This window comes from Panthera uncia (genome assembly GCF_023721935.1).
Source record: "Panthera uncia isolate 11264 chromosome C1 unlocalized genomic scaffold, Puncia_PCG_1.0 HiC_scaffold_4, whole genome shotgun sequence".
Classification (NCBI taxonomy): Eukaryota; Metazoa; Chordata; class Mammalia; order Carnivora; family Felidae; genus Panthera; species Panthera uncia.
Window position 1 is genome coordinate 100251766 of NW_026057585.1, and position 19720 is coordinate 100271485.

General features: G+C 45.7%; 1 protein-coding gene across 3 annotated transcripts in view; it reads right to left on the minus strand.

Moving 5' to 3' along the window:
* Positions 1-19720, minus strand: part of LOC125913618 (calmodulin-binding transcription activator 1-like) — a 424752-nt gene that overhangs the window by 404437 nt on the left and 595 nt on the right. The window lies entirely within an intron of this gene.

Genomic DNA, 19720 nt, shown 5'->3' on the forward strand with positions numbered 1-19720 from the left:
CATTTCCATTCTCATGCCCCTTCTCTTCTCCCATGACAATTTTACTCACTACTAGGTCTTCCAATTCTTTTGAGCTGATTCATTCATTCAACCAACTGGCACTGTTCCGGGCAGAGATATTAACAATAAACAAGACAAACAAGGTCCCTACTTTCATGAAGCTTGCATGCTCTACCAGAGGCCCTGCAAACGTATCTCTGTTTACCCCTCCAGGTCTACTCACTACCCTGCTCCCACCCTGCCCTGTGCCAACGAGGCTACTCTCTAAGGACTCCCATCACCACAGCCCACTTGACCTCTGAAAGTGCCCAATGAAAAAGAAAAAAACACAGGGACAAGAATGACTCCCCTAATTTCTGACCCATATTTGGAATGCCATATTGTACAGGTATTATGTCTAAAAGACAACCGACACATTTGCATCCAGTCTCCAAAACACATCCTCCTGGACTGCCTATCCCGGTTAGCAGCCTTCCCTAACCTCAGCTGTGGAGGTTCAAAAGCTAGGAGTCATCTTCAACTATGCTCATCCTTCAAGGCCCACGACACTGTGTCTCTCTCACACACACAGACTCAGTCACGCTCACTCCTTTATCCAATCCACTTCTACACACATTCTTGCCAGAAGCTTTTTCCTCCCTACTCCAGTCCCTCATCTTCGTTCATTCACTCATTCAACCAACAAACATTTACTAAGCCCATCCTAAGCGCCAGGTACTCAAGTCTCTGACTCTAGATTGTACACCTAATGGAGGGAGAAAAAGAAATAAACAAGCAACTCCCATACAAACTTAAATATGCCTGAACGTGGAAAACCATAAAGTGCTGTGGGTGCACACAGGAAGGGCATACGTTCCAGTCTGAAAAGAGAGGCAAGGTCAACAAGGCTTCTTGGACAAGTCTCATTTAGAGTGAAGCCCAGAGGACAAGGAGCGTCAGTAAAGCAGAGCACACGTAAGGGGATGTACGCATGTGTTCTAGAGGGAGGTGCGCCTTCTAAGCGGAGGCAGTGGCAAGGTACAAGGCCTAAAACCAACAGAAAGCATGGTGCTCCTGCCAATCGGAATCTAGAAAAATTCAACACGGCTGGAGAATGGAGAAGAAGCTGGAGACGTAAGCAGGTGGCCCTTCTTAGCACCTTCAAGGAGAAGTGACTCTATCCAGTCAATCCCACTCCTATGCTAAGGAAAAATAATAAGGCTCTAAATGCCTCTGTCCCAGAGCAGACAAAATAAAATCCAGACTCCTCGGTCTTGACTTTCTGAGCCCCTGCAACCTGACCCCTACCTACTTCTCCAGGCTCATCTACCCACATGCGCCCAGAATTCCAGCCACCTTGTACCCTCCTGGCTCTGCACCTTTCTTTGTTCCATTCCCTCTGCTTGGAATTTCTCCTCCAACTACCATGTTTGCAAACCAGTGATGCCAGGTCAAATTCCACCTCCTTTAAGAAGTCTTCTCAGGTCCCCCCACTGCCTGCTGAAAGCATTTTCTATGACCTGCCTTGAATGAGTCACATCCATATCTGCTGCTCTGTAGACTGGAAGCATCTGGGGTGTGTATGAACTGAAGTGAATCCCAATTCCAAAGACTAGGAAAAATGTTCAGGAAAATATTCAGTTTACCAGTACTGCATTCCTAAGTAACCGACCATGGGAGATCATGAAAAAGTAATTCCTTTTGAATTCTACAAATACAATCAATCAAAAGCCTAGATTTACGTTTTCATAGAAATACCTCTAAGTAAAAATGTTACGCACTGCTTCATAAGATTAAAAGACATTAAGTAAATAAGCTCAGAAAAGTTACGTGTGCAAAGTCACAGGGCACTTAAGGGGCAGAGTAAAGACCAGAGCCATGTGAAGTCGTCACTTCACATCCTTTTTCTCAGAAGCTTTAAAAAGCCAGACTACAGCCAGAGCATCCCCGCACATCTCACTAACCAGCTCATCCGATTACCTGAAACATTTTCCTCACTCTTCTCTCCATTAATTCCCACTTTGCTTCAGAGCTCAGCTCAAGAGGCTTCCCCCAGCCCCACAGGGTCAGTCAATCCCTTCATCACGCACTCGCCTTCACGACACAGAGCCCTGCGTGGCACGTGGCACTTTTACTGTCAGTTTCCCAGTCAGCTCCATGAGGACAGGGGCAGCGTCTGTCCTTCTCTGTGCCTGGCACTTTATTACTACTTGTCACGTAAATGACCCGACTTTAGGGTATTAACAATAACTGGTAGTCACAGGGCCCCCACAGGAATACAAGACCCTAAACTCTCTTCTGACACATCTGACAATAACAATTACATGAATTTTAACATCACAATTTCATAGTAACGCATTCTCTTTGATAATTAAATACTCATACGTGGAATCTGTTAATTCTTTATTAATCAGAACCAGTGTTAAGCAGAATATCACGTTTTGCAAACCAGCATGCTACCAGCAAACTTTCACGTCGGAAGAACACACACCACAAGCCAAACTACAGGATATACGAATAGCTATTCGCTCTCTTGGAACCTGGGAAGTCCAATTCCAGCCTAAAAGTGAACTACAGTGTTTCAACCAAAGCAGCCTACTATATTAATAAATTAAAACAATATTCCTTTTAAGGTAAGATGCTTGGCTGCTTGAGTTACCAGTCGTTCCCAAAGCAAACAGCAGATCCGGATTCATAAAAAGGATTTAACCTCCCCAAGTTGATCCACAGATTTAACATAATCCCTATTGATATCAAAACTGCCTTTTTTGTAGAAACTGACAAGCCAATCCTAATATTCATATGGAAATTCAAGGGAATCAGAACAGCCAGAACCATTTTGAAAGAGAAGAACAGGGTTGGGAGAGAGACACTGCCCAATTTCAAAACATAACTGCAGAGTTAACTATAACTTAACCAGTAATCAAGACAGTGTGGTATTGGCGTAAGGGGAGACATACACATCAATGGATCAGAATTGAGACTCCAAAATTAAACCCACACACTCATGGCAAATTGATTTTTGACAAGGATCTCAAGAAACTTAAAATGGAGAAAGTATGCTCTTTTCAACAAATGGGGCTGGGACAACTGGATATCCACGTACAAAAGAATGAAGTTGGCAGCCTGCATATGTCACAAAATTACAAAAATTAACTCAAAATGAATCAGAGACCTACATGTAAGAGCTCAGACTACAAACCTCTTTTAAGAAAACACAGGTATACAGGGCGTCTGGGTGGCTCAGTCGGTTGAGCATCCGACTTCGGCTCAGGTCATGATTTTGCAGTCCGTGAGGTCGAGCCCCATGTCGGGCCCTGTGCTGACAGCTCGGAGCCTGGAGCCTGCTTCTGATTCTGTGTCTCCCTCTCTGTCTGCCCCTCCCCTGCTCACGCTCTGTCTCTCTCACTCTCAAAAATGAATAAATGTTAAAAAAAATTTTTTTAAGAAAACATAGGTATAAATCTTCATGACCTTGGATTAGGCAGTAGTTTCTTGCTTATGACAGCAGAAGTACAAGCAACAAAAAACAGATAAATTGAACTTGAAACTTAAAGCTTTTGTGCTTCAAAGGCCACTATCAAGAAAATGAAAAAACAATCCACAGAATGGGAGAAAACATCTGCACATCGCACATCTGATAAAGGACTGATATCCAGTATATACAAAGAACAGCTACAACCCAACAGCCAAACAACAAATAATTCAAAAATGGACAGAGGACTTCAACAGACATTTCTCCAAGGCAGACACACAAGTGGCCACTAAGCACAGGAAAAGATGATCGGCATCACCAGTCATTAGGGAAATGCAAATCAAAACCACAGTAAGATACGACTCCACATCCACAAGAATGGCTATAATCAAAAAGACAGATAATAACAAGTATTAGCAACAATGTGAAGAAATTAGAACCTTCAAACATTGCTGGCGGCAATGTAATATGATGCAGCCACTTTGGAAAACAGTCTGGCAGTTCCTGAAAAAGTTAAACACAGAGTTACCACATGACCCTGTAATTCCACTCCTGGGTATATACCCAAGAAAACTGAAAACATGTCCACACAAAAACCTGTACACAAATATTCACAGCGAAATTATTCACAGTAGCCAAAAAGTAGAAATAACTCAAATGCCCATCAATTGATGCATAAACAAAATGTAGCATATCTATATAGTACAGGATTACTCCCCATAAAAGGACTAAAGTTCTGATACATACTACAACACAGATGAACCTTGAAACCATTTTGCTTAGGGAAAGAAGCCTGTCACAAAAGGCCACCCATCGTAGGATTCCATTTCTAAGAAATGTCCAGAAAAGGCAAATACGTAAAGTAGATTACTGATGGCCTAGAGCTGGGAGGAGGGAGGAACACAGAGTGGCTACTAACGGGTAGGGGTTTCTTTTGGGAGTGAGGAAGACATTCTGGAATTAGTAGTGAGAGTTGCACAACTGTGTGAATATAATAAAAGCCACTGAATTGTATATCTTAAAAGCTGAATTTTATGGTATATGAATTACATCTCAATAAAGCTGTTACTACAAAAGAAATGTATCTAATGTATCTAATCGCTTTAACTCCTAAAAACCACTTTGATGGTTGGTTGTGTTTCTTTAAACTGTTATATTCTTTACTCTCTTGTTAAGCAGAACACACTAAATGTTGCTTTTCTCCATATGCTCGAGGGTCACCACTACAAAACATCAATCACTAAAGTGCTGTGTATTCAGAAAATTCATTGTGCAGACGATTAGCCCTTTACACAGTACCCCCAATCTACTGGCCTTTCACCTACCTCCACCTGCCCACCCTGTGAAACCAAGAAAAACCAGAGTAGAGGCAAGAAGGACATACCAAGGAAAAGCCAAACAACGCGCCTACCCGTGGCCACATGCACTTCAACAGAGGCTGTCTGCTGTTTTCTTCACCGCACACCACCTCTTCTTACTTAGGATGCGTGTTTCCAACTTACCAAGTTCCACAGCAACAAGAAAATTAAGGAAACCCACCCAAGTATCCTAACTGTGGAAAACCTCAGATGCCAACAGCATCCCCAAATTGCCTTCTTCTACCTGAGAACCACACACGGCAAACACTGCAGAGACCATCTCGTTCCAGCGTGTCCTGCCTGCATCACCAACGCTCAGAGCACAAGCCCTGGGGCAGTCACTCATTCACACTGCTGACTTACTCTGTGCACACCTAGGCTGGCCGGCCAAGGACACCTGGCCTCCTACCTGTAGCTACAGTGAACACTTCCTCTGCAGTTTACTCCCTACAGCAACCGAACGTAAGTCCACTGTGGAGTCAATCCTTCTCTCGCACTATCGGAGGCAGAGTATAAGATGCCAAGACCCCACGCTACCGGACCCTTCTCACACGATTCCCTCTGCCCCCTCTGAACGGTCAGCAGGTCCATGGACCGTAACCAACCCTCCTTCACTGTCGACTAGACCAGGATGAACACCTGGCCGAGAGGAGTCAGTCCAATTGTCTGGAGTATTCTGAATACGAGCCTTCGGGGCCAGAGCCATTCAATGGCGAGCACCGGGACCAGAGCGAGGATATACAGGAGCCACGCCGGGAGCCGTGGCAGGCTACGGTGGAACGAGGAAGCCACGCAGCAGTAAAGAAATCTCATCTGCAAGGAGAAACACAGGTAACAGCAGAGCTGGGACATGTGGTGTCACAGAAGAGACCCCAGCTCAGCCCAAGGCGTCTCTAGAGGAAAAGTCTACTACCTGAGTCTCCAGGTGCAGTTCCCAGACCGTCTAGCTGCACTTCAGTGTGTCCTGGGAGGCTGGAGAGTGCTTCGAGCTCTTCTTCTACATAAACCACCGTCACCGAACCAACCTGAATGGCTTGTGTCCCTTGCCATCAAAACCGCTCTAACTAAGGGGCGCCTGGGTGGCTCAGTCGGCCGAGCGTCCGACTTCGGCTCAGGTCATGATCTCGCAGTCCGTGAGTTCGAGCCCCGCGTCGGGCTCTGCGCTGACAGCTCAGAGCCTGGAGCCTGCTTCGGATTCTGTGTCTCCCTCTCTCTGACCCTCCCCCACTCATGCTGTCTCTCGCGCGCGCTGTCAAAAATAAACAAACATTAAAAAAATTTTTTAATTTTTAAAAACTGCTCTCACTAAAGTAGGGCCTGTTACTCTCCCCGACCTCAAGTGTCATAGCATCTACTTTCTTATAGAAATAAACCTCAGGGCCTGACGACCATCATTTATTTATGGTGCACGTTTGCGTGCGAGAGATTTTGACACACTATTTAAGGCACAATCTCTCACCTTGGGGTAATAAAAATATTGTCAAATATTTATTGTTTAAGACCTTATAGCTACTCTTTCCATTAGGTTTTGAATCCATCTGGAGTGTGTGGTAAAATATACAGAACACAAAATTTACCAAATAACTTTGAGTATACGATATGGGGCATTAAGCACATTCATTGTTGTACGACGTCGTCACTCACCATTGTTTGTTTTTATTTTGGGGTTTTTTTTTTTAATGTTTTTTATTTATTTTTGAGAGAGAGAGAGAGAGAGAGAGAGCGAGCTCAAGAGGGGAGGAGCAGAAGGGCAGACGGAGGATCCGAAGTGGGCTGTGCACTGACAACAGAGCCCACCACGGGGCTCAAACTCACAAACTGTGAGATTATGACCTGAGCCAAAGTCAGCCGTTCAACCGACTGAGCCACCCAGGCACCCCTGTCTGGGTGTTTTCAAGTTTGTTTATTTTGAGAAAGAAAGCGTGTGCATGCACACGCAGAGGGGAGGAGCACAGGGCAAGGGAGACAGAGAATCCCAATCGCTGTCAGTGCGGAGCCCAACATGGGGCTCGACCTCACCAACCAGGAGATCATAACCTGAGCCGAAATCAAGAGTCACACTCTTAACCGGCGGAGCCACCCAAGCGCCCCACTATTGTTTATTTTGAAAAGCATCCTGAAAATCAGGAATTTTCCATTCTTATTAAACAGGTGATTTCTGGGGCGCCTGGGTGGCGCAGTCGGTTAAGCGTCCGACTTCAGCCCGGTCACGATCTCGCGGTCCGTGAGTTCCAGCCCCGCGTCGGGCTCTGGGCTGATGGCTCGGAGCCTGGAGCCTGTTTCCGATTCTGTGTCTCCCTGTCTCTCTGCCCCTCCCCCGTTCAAGCTCTGTCTCTCTCTGTCCCAAAAATAAATAAAAAACGTTGAAAAAAAAAAATTTAAACAGGTGATTTCTGTTTATGCTCCTTCATCAAATGATAAGGGCAAAGAACCTCACTGAGGTGGTACTGAGCAGGCTGGTGAGGCAGGCAGCCGAGAACATCCAACAGCTTGGAGCAGCCCCAGAGCAGCTAAATTCATCCTCGGTTCCTCTAGACGTGGCCACAGAGGCTAGAGACTAAAAATACCTGGACAGGATAGATAACAGCTGTCAAGGATACTCAGCCAGTTAGAAAGGTTGCCACTATCACCAGATTTGCATCAGAAGACACCTGGACAGGCGGCAATGGGTCACATGTAGAATAATCAGATTCAGTGGAGAAAGACTGATGTGCCTTGCCTCCCAGGATGCCTGGAATAAATCTCTGGACCTTGAATCTGGCCAAGCAATCTATGGTCAATTTCTGGAGGACCCCTAGGAAGAAAAACAAGTACTTCAAAAATGTTGGGTGCCCACGCACCACCTTCGGCTCATGGTTAGCTTTCTCTTTAAGCACAATGGCATCTATCGATAAAATTAAATCAGGAAGAAACCTCCATCAGAAACTCTGTCAAAGCAAATGATCCGACCAGCACATTTCTTAACAGCAGAGACAGAAAGGATAGGGCAAAGAATGTTGACAAGAAGACCAGAAACTTGAACGTTCCCCTCAGTACCTTTGAATATGAAAAAAAGTTTAAAATACAAATTACATTCAAGGCCTATCCAAATGCCGTATCTGTAGCATATGGGGGAGCATGCCCAAGAGAAGATCCTACATGATCAGTTAGTGAAACTAACTCCCCAATCCACGAGGTTTTTTGTTTAATGTTTATTTATTTATTTTGTGAGAGAGAGAGAGAGTATAAGTGGGCGGAGAAGCAAAGAGAGAAGGAGACAGAGAATCCCAAGCAGGCTCTGTGCTGTCAGTGCAGAGCCCAACGTGGGGCTCGATCTCATGAACTGTGAGATCATAACCCGAGCCGAAATCAAGAGTCAGACACTTAACTGACTGAGCCACCCAGGCACCCCAAATCCACGAGTTTCTTAATAGGAAGAGTCCTATTTACTGAACTACTAGCAATCTATACATACTCACAAACGTTGTATCAACCAACTCCAGAAAACACAACTAAATGAATATAAGTAAGACTACCTTAAACACAAAAAGTCTGAGGTTAGCAGCCACATCTTCATCTGTACTCATACGATATGTCAGTCTGTTTCTCCACCACTGGGAGCTCTCCTCCACATCAGAATAAAGAGCTGAAACGTGGCACAGGGAACATCTCTGTGCTGCGCATCTTTAACAACTTTAATAATGTTTCACATCTTTTAAAGTAAATACTCATGACAGGTGTTAGACCTAAAAAATTAACTCCTCTTCGTACACCTGGAAGAAGGACGTCAGTAACTATAGCTCAAACTCCTCCTGCACAGCTTGAGCCAAAAATACTAATTCTTGACCTGGAGCAAGTACCTCAAAAAGAAGAGACGAAGTTACACAGAAGAGCCGCAAACCAGCAAAGGAGCCATAAAACATATTCCATACATTCAATTTCACTTTCTGTCCATCCTAAGTGAGGATGCGAAGGAACTTCAGAGGTCATCACTAGGACAACACATGAATCATCTCAAAATTATCACCAACTAACTCAGTACACAAGACCCAAAGTCGAGGGAAAGCAGGACGGGAAGTGGGCCAGAACCAAGAGTGATGAAGAAGAATCTGGTAAGAAGAGAAGGCTGCAGAGGCCCAGGGAAGAGGCTTCTAGCACATGGCATACAGACATGGCAGCAAGGACAGCAGCAAATATACCGCCAGCTGGAGTCCTTGGGTCCTACCTGCCAGGTTCCTGGCTCTAAGAGAGAGGAGCAGGAGCAGGGGTCACAGTGGGCTTATGCTAAAAGCCACGTAGGAAACCTAAGCCTTCAAGACCAGAGGACGAATATTACGCTGTTTGGGTCAGATGACAAAACCACAGCAAGTCTTCCCAATGTTTTGCAATCCAAGATCAAAACCCGTAACTCTTCATAAATCTGAAGTGGAACACAGTTATGAAAGTGAGCAAATGTTCACAGAGACCCTCCACCACTCAATATTCCTTTCTTCGGTAGTATTTACAATTAGGTTCCTTCCTAGAAGTTACGTTTAAACAATTTTAAAATGCCTTAGTTCTTAGAGAAAATAACAAACATCATCGTCCAATGCTTCCAATAAGCCATCTTCCAATACTTATTCACATCTACTTGCTCGTATTTTTGTTCACAGAGCACCCAGCTGGAGGGCAAAGCGAAGTGAGAGACCACACGCTTCTCTGGGGAACGAAAGGAACGCGAAGCTCTCGTTTCACTCAGGACGGGAGGAGACGGTCTCTCTGAGTTGCCAGGAGGTTTAAAAAGTCATCTCAGGAGCAACACTGGCTATCAATCAAAATGGCTGCAGTTCGAATCGTCTACTCTCATCATAAATTGTAGCTGCGCTAAAATGATTTCTAAATATAACACACTTTATCTCTAAATGTTTCTTGGCAATTAAATATCTAGAAAGTCAACACACCCCCGAGAAAGCAGAGAAAATGAACTTTTTTAAAGCTCACCATTCATCAACTACGGGAGGCTTGAAAGATGCCACACGCCGGAGGCTCAGCCTCAAACTCGGCCCTGCAGAGGAAAACTCCAAATAAGATTTCTTCCAGAACTGCTCTCACGCAGTACTAAATTACAAGCAGTGACCTCCCTGCAGTGACCTCCCTGCAGGAGAAACGGGTGTTCAGGGCTACAGAGAGGGCCCTGGGAGGGGGCTGCACCACCCAGCTGAGGGGCGGGGGGGGGGGGGGGGGGGGGGGGGGAGGGGGGGACAGAAAACCTGCTCAGACACGGGCAGCAGCAAGTGGGGGGGCAGCACGCTCCTTACAGGACAGTTAACTACCACCTCCTGAAAACAGAAGTCTCAAGCAACAGTTATTGAAAATATTTCAAGGCCAACACAATGCCCCGCCCCCCCAAAAAAGAAAGAAATCCAAATGCGTTCCAAAGGCAATTTGTGTGGAACATAACCTAATAGCCAGGCCTCACCTCTCCAAATTTACAGGAGCTCCTCCACTTTAGTCAAACTGCAACCAAAATGCGACTTTATGACAAAGGAACTGCAGCAGAGGGCTCTGAACTTCACGGAGGAGCAAAGCCGTGGCGTCAATATGCGCGCAACACCGCTCAGTCGGCAAAATCATGAAGTCATCAAATGGACTGTTTTTAGGTTTCAATCTGTTTCGCCAGAAACCCTGTCCAAACGACACTGATGCAAATCAGCATGAGCAACTAGAGCTCCATCGAAACAACTCCAGTATCTTATCTTTTGTTTTACCTTTTATCGCTGATTTATGGGCTGACTAATGGTAAACTGATTTGTGCCTGTGCCAGAAGTCAGTTCAGGAATACAGAAGGAGAAAAGAGAGTTAGAAGAGCAAATTCATGAATGAAAGTGCTGACGTCATATTTCAGCTCCCGGCAGAGCTCAGGGTAGTCGGTGAAGAAACAGTGTAGCTTTTGGGATGGTAAATCGCCAGCCATTTAGTAAAGGAGATAAAACAGAAAAAAGGCCCTGGCTCAGAACCGGGAGGGTGGAAAAAAAAAAAGAGAAAGAGAAGAGGCTGGATTAACCTTTTCCTGAGACCAAAAATGAAAAATACACGATGCGTATGCCACCAACAAGCGTAACTCCTAAACCATGGAACTGTTTCATGGTACCGTTAAAAGTAGTATTTTTTAAAGATACAGTTAGTGCATCTCTAAATAAGTAGAATATAGTCCTATTCCCACCTTCAATCTTCCTCCTACCACATGCCATCACGTTCAAAAAAAGAGCACATAGTACAGTTTTAGTTCTTCCTGAAAACTACCTGGCACTGCCACACATACCCCACCTAATTTTAAGCAAGTCTGAATACAATGGGGTGGGACTCAAGGACCTCAGGCAAGCTACTGGAGTTTTTATGCGCAAGGGGAAAAAATGCTTTTATCTAATGATGCAATATAAACTAATAAAAAAAGAGATTATAAAAATTTGATTTACTTAGAACTATTAAAAGCGGCTGGTGGTGTGGACTGTTCACATTTTTCATCTCTTGCCAGGGCTGAAAATACAACCCGCGATACAAACTTCTGTAAACTTTAGACACAATTTCCTAAAATCCTTTCACGAAGGACACTTAAGGAACTGGTTCCTAGATGCCCAATACTTCCCAGGAAATTTAACATTATTGCATCCTTAGAAAATCAGCGACCCCCAGAATCCCTGGTAACCTTGCTCCAGAGCCCAACACCACAAGGACATCGTCTCTTCTTTACCATTCAAACGGCTTAAATAGCCATTCACCCAAAGTGGGATTTTTTTTTTTAATTTAAGCAATAAACAATTTTGCCAATAAACATTTTAAAAAGAAGATCTTATTAAGTTAAAATGCAAACATACCGGTTTTATCTGTAAATCTAAAACGTTCGAAGAGATCATCTCACATTTCCACCACAAATATCTTTGATAGAACATCACTACCCCCTTGTGGATTTGCAATAAAAAATCCTTATCTTTTATGTTCACTTTTTAAATATTTCATTCTGAACTTCCATTAAAGTTTACATTTTCTTCACTAAGAAGGGTTATTTTATTCCAATTACTTTTCAAAAAGAGAAGAAACACTTAACATTTTAAAATAATCAATCCCATAGGCTTCTTTATCTTCCAAGCATCTCCATGTTGGGGAGTGTCCTTTAGACAATAGCTATGTGAGCCACTTTCAACGTGGTAACCCCACCAGCATTCCATTCTTCCTCAGATTATCTGACTTTACACTCCCAATCACCACTTTAGATTAGCTTCAATAATAAATGGCTATTTTCTTCACTGTTGCATCTTTTTTCTACTTGATAATTTCACACTTCATACCAATCTCTTTTTATGGCTTCCAAATGGTTCGATGTCCAAGTGCCCCAGAAAACCAATGGGGCACGTACACGTACATCCTCAGAAATAACTTTTCAGACAAGGATTAAAAACCAAATCTAAATTTCAAAAATATTAATTCTGGACCGTATTACTATATCTTCAGAAACGCGTCCTGGCAATCTCAATCAAGCCCAATGAAGGAAAACAGATAACACCTGTTTTTCAAAACTAGAAAGAAAGGCTTTGTTTTTCTCTTTGTTTTTAGTTGCAGGACTACCTCTGGTTGTATCTGCGTATAATTCTAATAAAACACACAGATACATCTTGTTAAATGCATACTGTAAAAAAGATTAAATAAACTTAAACATCTGGTTTATCACGCGTTACAGACACCAGATTTAGCTTAAAGTGTATAAATCACCTCCACAATAACGTACAGGCTACAGAGAGAAAGTCTGAGTCCTGACTAGTCGCACGGCCATTACTGGGAGCTGACTCCCCGTTTTCTCGCAGATGCTGAACATGAAAGTAGGAACACGGTAACTTACTATTCTTATGAGAAGCAAACCCCAGTTTTCACTCCAATGGTTAGATAGAAACGAAGGAGGAAAAACAACCCACTTTGCAAGTGTTTTTAAGACACTCAATACACAATCTTACCTTGTGGTAACCTAGAAGGAAAAACGAAAAGACACGATGCGGGGTCCGCTAGATGACCGAATGCTATGTGTTCCAAAGGCTTTTCACATGTCCACCCCAGTGAGTACTGTACACATAAAAAGTGTCAATTAAGCAACACGTACAAACTGGTGACTGAACTGCAGAATAGGGACAGTCGGAGCCCGCCTTCGCGGTTCGCTTTTGGGGTTTTGTTATAATTGCTGTTTGGGGACTTTTTTTTTTCTTTTCAGAGAAGGTAGGGGGAGATACTTCAGATGACATTAGAAGTGAAATTCGTGGTGAGAGTAATGCTACTCATTTAGTCTCCAAGCAGTAAGAAGTTTAAAACCATTAAGAACTCAGATCCAAACATCTCTTTCAAAGTATGTTACTCTGTCCCCTGGTAACTACAAGACCACGCTGCACACAGCAGAGCGAGGAACACAGCCCCACTCCTGCGCATCCTCCCCCCAGCCTTTCTGCGAAGTCTCAGGCAGGGATACATCATGTGCCTTGCAAGGCTTGGCTAAATCGGAAAAAAAATAAATAAAACGTGACTGCACTTTTCCGAAAAGGGGGAAGGACTCGTGTGTAAGAGAACGTGCAACTCTACTGGAGCAAAATACTGGGGTGAATGTAGAAGAACTATTCAAAAAATACCTCCGGTCATTCCGTCTTATGACACGTCCGTCAGCTGAAAGTAAGCAATCGTCTAAAAAAAAGAATTTTGTTTTAAGTGGAAAGTAATGTGGCTGACACTTGGCTTCTCTTTGCAGTGGGGTACATAATATTTCTTTTTTAGTCCAGGGTAATGAGCTAAAAAACGCTCAGGAAGCATTACCAATCTTCACACAAGGAGGCCCATGACCTTCTACAAGCGATGGCGCTCAAAGCAGAAAGATGCAACGCAACCTGAGAAATACACAGCCAGCATACCGATGGGGGGAAAACAACACCACCTTTAACTCTGTCCCACCATATGAAAAATCAGGGACTGGTGTCCATTCTCAACAGATACAGAAAAACACTCTCCTTACCAATACGGGACAAATATCACGGAATGGAAGACGAGCACGCGTCTGACAGAATGGCAACGCATCTTAATCACAGGAGAAGGGCACTACATCCGAGGACGGCACGAAATACGGGGATTGGATAGTGTCTGGTCAACCTGTATCCTGAACCTGATCTGGGGTGCAAAGAAGAAAAAGAAAACAGAAAAGAAGAAGAAAGAGAACGACAGATGACACACTGTACCCTGGGAAAGAGAGTGAATGACCACGCGGCCCGATTCGTGTTACGTGGCCAAGGAAGCAGAGCACAAGAACACTTCCGACTCTCACCCCTCAACACACCACGGACCATGGCCAGCATGACAGTAACGTGAGAAGACCCCACCGCCTTGTGAAGGAAGGTCCCAAACGTAGTATACTTGTTGGCTCTGCCCAAAGAATGTTACCATTACCAAGCCAAAGAGACAGAAGGAAGCTGGCTAAACGCAGCAAAAACAAGCTTCCAAAATCCTACGTGAGGAGTCCCAGACGCCAGAAGGACACAGTGTTTCACCCGGGCTCGGTCTCCACTTACAAATACTACTACCACCCCAGCCTTGTGGCCTGAAGCCCGTTTTATCCCTCTGTCCCTCGGGAGACAGAAGGGATACTGCCTCTCGCTACAGGATGAGAGGAATGGTGGGCGCCCCCCTTAACTAAAAACCGAAAGGCTACAAATACAGCAGATCTGCAAATACCTCTTTATGACAATGACAAGGGCAATAAGGAAACTTCTTCACGTGGGAAGGAAAGGGAGGTAGGCCTTAGGTCATCTAGAACATCAAAAACTGGCATGATAAGTGATTCTAGAAGATACAGAACACTTTAGAAAATGATCTGTTATAATGGAAACACACACCACCTGTCACCTCAAAAATTCTTCAGTCACATATTCACGTGAATAAAGGACACTGCCAAACCACACACAACAACCCTAAACAAGAGTTCTTAAGAGTGAAATACCAGCAGAACTGGTTTCTACAGACATTGTAAAGGGGAAATCTGATTTAATATAGAATGGAAAAAAAGTGCATGTCAGGTTACTTCTTTGTTATTACTGTCATCATTCTGTATACCAAACCTACATCCAAAAACAATCAGAGACTACTATTTACGCAAAAGGGGCACCTGGGTGGCTCAGTCGGTTTAGGCATCACACTTCAGCTCAGGTCATGATCTCACAGCTTGTAGGTTCGAGCCCTGCGTCCAGCTCTGTGCTGACAGCTCAGAGCCTGGAGCCTGCTTCGGATTCTGTGTCTCCCTCTCTCTCTGCCCCTCCCCCGCTCACGCTCTGTCTCTCTCTCTCTCTCTCTCTCTCAAAAATAAACATTAAAAAAAAATTTTTTTAAAGACAAGACACAAATAAAAGTACTATTCAAAAAAGTATAAGATATTCGAAGTCACGAAACAAACAAGGAAAGTCGCGAAACAAACAAACCTGGTAATTTATACCAGGTATCTAGCCTAAGAATGGCCACCACGATTGAGCATTAAATTTACATAGAACACGTTCTGGCAGCAAAAGTGTAACAGCATCTCATACAGTTCTTACCATCTGAGGACATGAAAGATACCAGTCATAAGAGGAAATTAGTTTTCTGCCCCTTCTTTCCACAAAGGATGCATTTGATTTTCTGTACTATACAAGACCTAGTATGTTCTATACTATACCGGGTAGGCTGCTGTTCAAGTGTTAAACAAGCATTCCCACCAACCATGTATCTAAGTGACCTAAAAGTTACGCCTACCCATTTAAAAAGAAGACTGGCCTTACTTTTTTCCACACATACCCTGCACACAGTCTGAGGGAAAGCTGCCCTCCACCCTCTCCCACACCCCCACTCCTGCAGGGAGCGGGTAAGAGTTCTGGGGGATAGTACACTATTCAGAGTATATTTTTGTAAGACTACAATCCAAACAATGAAAACCCAGAAAAGAATTCCTTGAAAGAATATAGAAAAAGATAAACACAAGACTCATTGAAATGTCATTCATACTAAAAGGTCTCAAGCACAGTCACATAACCCACAGATCCCTGAAGCTCAGTGAATGTCTCCAGAATGCACGCACTCAGTGATGGGAACATGGATGCAAAAACAACTCCTCTGCAAAGGACAAATTCAAAGGTCCCACAAAGGAGGCAACAGACACAACCACGAGGGGAAAGAAAGAGAGCAGGAGAATCACCTTCTGTTGCTTTTTCCATAAGGAAATCAGGAAGAAGTACAACTGCACACGACGAGTATTTCCCGGAACCTAGGGAACCTAGGGAAATGGGAAATGAAGAATGGCCCGAAGCAATGAAGAAAGAGTTAAAAAAAAAAAAAAAAAAACTTAACCTACAAAATGGGCTCCCTCAAAATCAGAAAAAAAGTCTAATCCCACCAGGCACATGGGCAAGACCCAGCATAAACAGAGAATTAAAATATCACCACCTGACACTAAAGAACTGGCTATTTTAGAGAAAAAGCCTAAAACTAACAAGATGGAAAAACACAGGTAAGCAGGACGTCTGAATACATCTCCAGGAACACACAAGAGCAACCCTACTCTTTTGGAAAGGAAAATCCGAACCAATCTGACCTTGAGCGGAGAATGCTATACACGCACCCGCACTCCAAATCCACCGAATGAGGAGATGGAGAAACCCGACATTTAACAGCAAGGTAAGTCTTCAGGAAGACAAGGGAAGAGATGTCCCATGAACCACCCAACCTTGTCCGAAGAGCTGGGGGGGCAGGGCTGAGGGGGAGGACAGAGGGATGTTCTAACAAGAAGATGTGAGAAGGAAAAGTCCTTCAGGGAACCCATCTAGCCTGACTAGCTGCAAGAGAACACTGTCCGCTGGCAGAGTAAGGGAAAAGTGGATTCCCCATCATCTAAGGGGACGAGCGACACAGAGCACAACTGCATTTGAACTCAAAGAGCCCAACTTTACACGCTAACCTCAAGTGTGCTCCTCCAACCCTTACCGTGTTCCTTCCACTGCCCGCAGTATGGAGCACCCCGATTAGCAGGAGACCTGGGAAGGCAGGTGGTAGGCAGGACAGGAAGGGACCCACCACTGGAAGTGAGATGGGAACGCTCACTCTCCTGGGCACACCCCAACATCTACAGCAGGCACTCAACTCTCGCTTTCCAAGGCTCGTTAATACCACACCCTAAAAATACACAATTCCATCAAGCTGAGTATAAATACAGACAGAATGACAACAGCATGAGAACTTCTTTAAAAAACTGGAAATGGAGGTAAAAAGTGCTACTTTGGGGCAGCGGGTATTGTGCCCACCGGGTAACTCCATGTGAGCTGAAGGGCAAAGTCTCGAAGCCAAAGCCTAGCGCTGGCCCAATCTTCCAGATCACCCTGCCTCCTTCCTCAGTAACCCGGGCAGGGAGAGTGTCCTTGCGAGAAAAACGCTTTAAGGTCCAAATGCTCAGAGTCTGACAGAGCTTGTTGGGGAGGATCAGGCTCCACACTAAGCCTGTCAAAAAGTGAGACTTTGCTGCTGAGTGACAGCAGCCAGCAGCCATTCCCAGCTCAGGGAGGGAAGGGACCGGGGGCCCCAGAGGCGGCTCCACCATCGCCCTGCCCCAGAGCCAAATGGGCAGACTGTGATACTCAGGACAAACATGGACAACAGTCCCTCCCACCCGATGATGAAGTGTCACGGGCCTTCCCAAAGGTACCTTTTCCTAATGGGCACAACCTCTCTCAATTATTTAAATGGCCAAAATAAAACAGCGACATATTTACGGCTGCTCGTTCCTAGTTCTGTCACAGAAACACATATTCTCACCCCCTCCTCTCAATGCCCCAAATACACGAAATCTCTTTCCCCTACACAGCAGTGAAGAGATCAAGATGAGAACCTTTCACCCTACGAAGAATCAGGCAGAGGATACTACCCCTAAATTCAGAACGCCCAAGTTCTGGTGTGCACCAGCAAGCACTGTACACTTCATGCACTCGGGGACCTGGTGAACACTCAGGATGCCATTCTGCTTACTCCATACAGTACAAATGACAGATGCAAGAGTGGTAAGAACTGGCCATTTATCAGTGAGTTTTCTGATTCTTCTAAGGTTAGAGAGTCACCGACAACAGTACCTTATGTCCCTATCTGTACACATCAAGGTCCCCACCTACACGCAGAATGCACAGCTAGCCATCTAACCCTTCCAACTTACCGCGTACACGTAGCAGATGTGACTTTGTCTGAATGCATACCTACACGTGTGTACGTACAAAAAATGCATGGCATCATGTTTTTCGCCAAAAGAGAACCAGAGCAGTAAAAAAATAGAAAGCATCCAAATTTCCCCTTCACCTGAAAGCTACAAGATCAAAAAAAAAAAAAAAAAAAAAAGTTCAGATCCCATGAGAGACAACACGAGGCCAAAGGAAGGTTCTAGTACAACAAGAAGCACACTAGCAACCCTTCCCGAATGGCACGTGGGCGACATGAGTGTCTACACTCCCTTTTCTAGATGGGAAGGCATATGGCTTCTTCTTACCCAGCCAACATGAATACAATTTAAGAAAAATCAGAAAAAGTCAAGGTAACAGGCTCACTAAATATGGCTGACGGGGAAACCGAAGCCGCAAGGATATGGGCTCTCCTAAAAAAGAAATGGGAAGTTTATTTCCAGGGAAGGTTCAAAAACTCTTGAACGTAGAATGCACAGTCAGGTTCTTACTGCACAGAAGATAGTAATGGGACCGCCAAAAAACAAGGGCACGTGACCATGTTGCGGGTGGGGTGGTGTCAACTGGTGAACGCTGCCCCCGCCTAGGAGGCAAGAGTAAGCCGGAAGCAAAAACAGACCTGGTTCTGCTCAGACACAGAGGAGTAATCACCGTGACCCCTTCTTACTCAGGTGCCAGGCACAATGGAAGCCCTGCCCTACATCTGATCCCGGGCCCCCACCAACACCCACACAAGAAACTCTGAGGAGAGAGAACACGCTAGGGGAGACAGCCAAATGGGGAAAGGAGCTCTGGAACGTCCAGTTTCTCCCCTAGGAAAAAGAGGGCAACTCAAAGGGTATTCAGGAAATGAGCTCACCCTAACCCAGGAAAGTGAGCAGAGAGTATGCATAATCTGTAAGAAGTATCTGCTTTCCTATTTAGAAATGACTTCAGAGCTGCACAGGCCCCCACTACCCACTGGGTGAGGAGGGAAGAAGAACATGGGGAGCCCGAGTCCCCTTGTCCTGGCAAAAGGGCCACTAGACGGTGTGCAGAGGCCCCAAAAGCTTCCAGAGAAGATGAGAGGTTGAGACAGACCCCTCTGCCAAAGAAGGATCAGGGTCACAGAAGGTAAAGGGCAAGGGAGTATGGAGATCCTCACTTGCCATAGAAACGGAGACCCCACCCTCCTGGCTGCGAGGGGTGCAAGGGCAGGAGTAGGATGGGAACGACTGCTAGGGGCGGGGATGCTGCGCAGGCCCCCTTCCCACGAAGGGAAGGAGGAGGGGTCACACGAGGCCCTTCGGCCCGGGGACGCTCAGCAGGAGGGGGTCCCCCTGGCGGGGAGAAGCACGGGGACCCCCGCCGGCTCTGGGAGGCGCCCACGGGGCTCGAGGGTGATGCTGGACGGAGTCCGCCTGGCCCTGCCGCCCGAGAGCCAGGGGCGGCGGGGCTGAGCGCCGACCGTGCCCCCGACAGGGACCGGCCCGGGGCAGCGGGGCGCGGGGCCGGAGGGGGCCCGAGGCGGATAAACTTTCCGCCCCGCGGCCCCCACCGGGCCCGGCGCGGGGGGCGGGGGGCCGCGCCGCGGGCCCGGGAGCGGCGGGGATGCCCGGTCCGGGTGGGGGAGGCGCCGGCCCTCCCTCCGCCGGCTCCTCCTCCTCGCTGGGCCCGGCCCCCGCCCGCCGGCCCCCCGCCCCTCC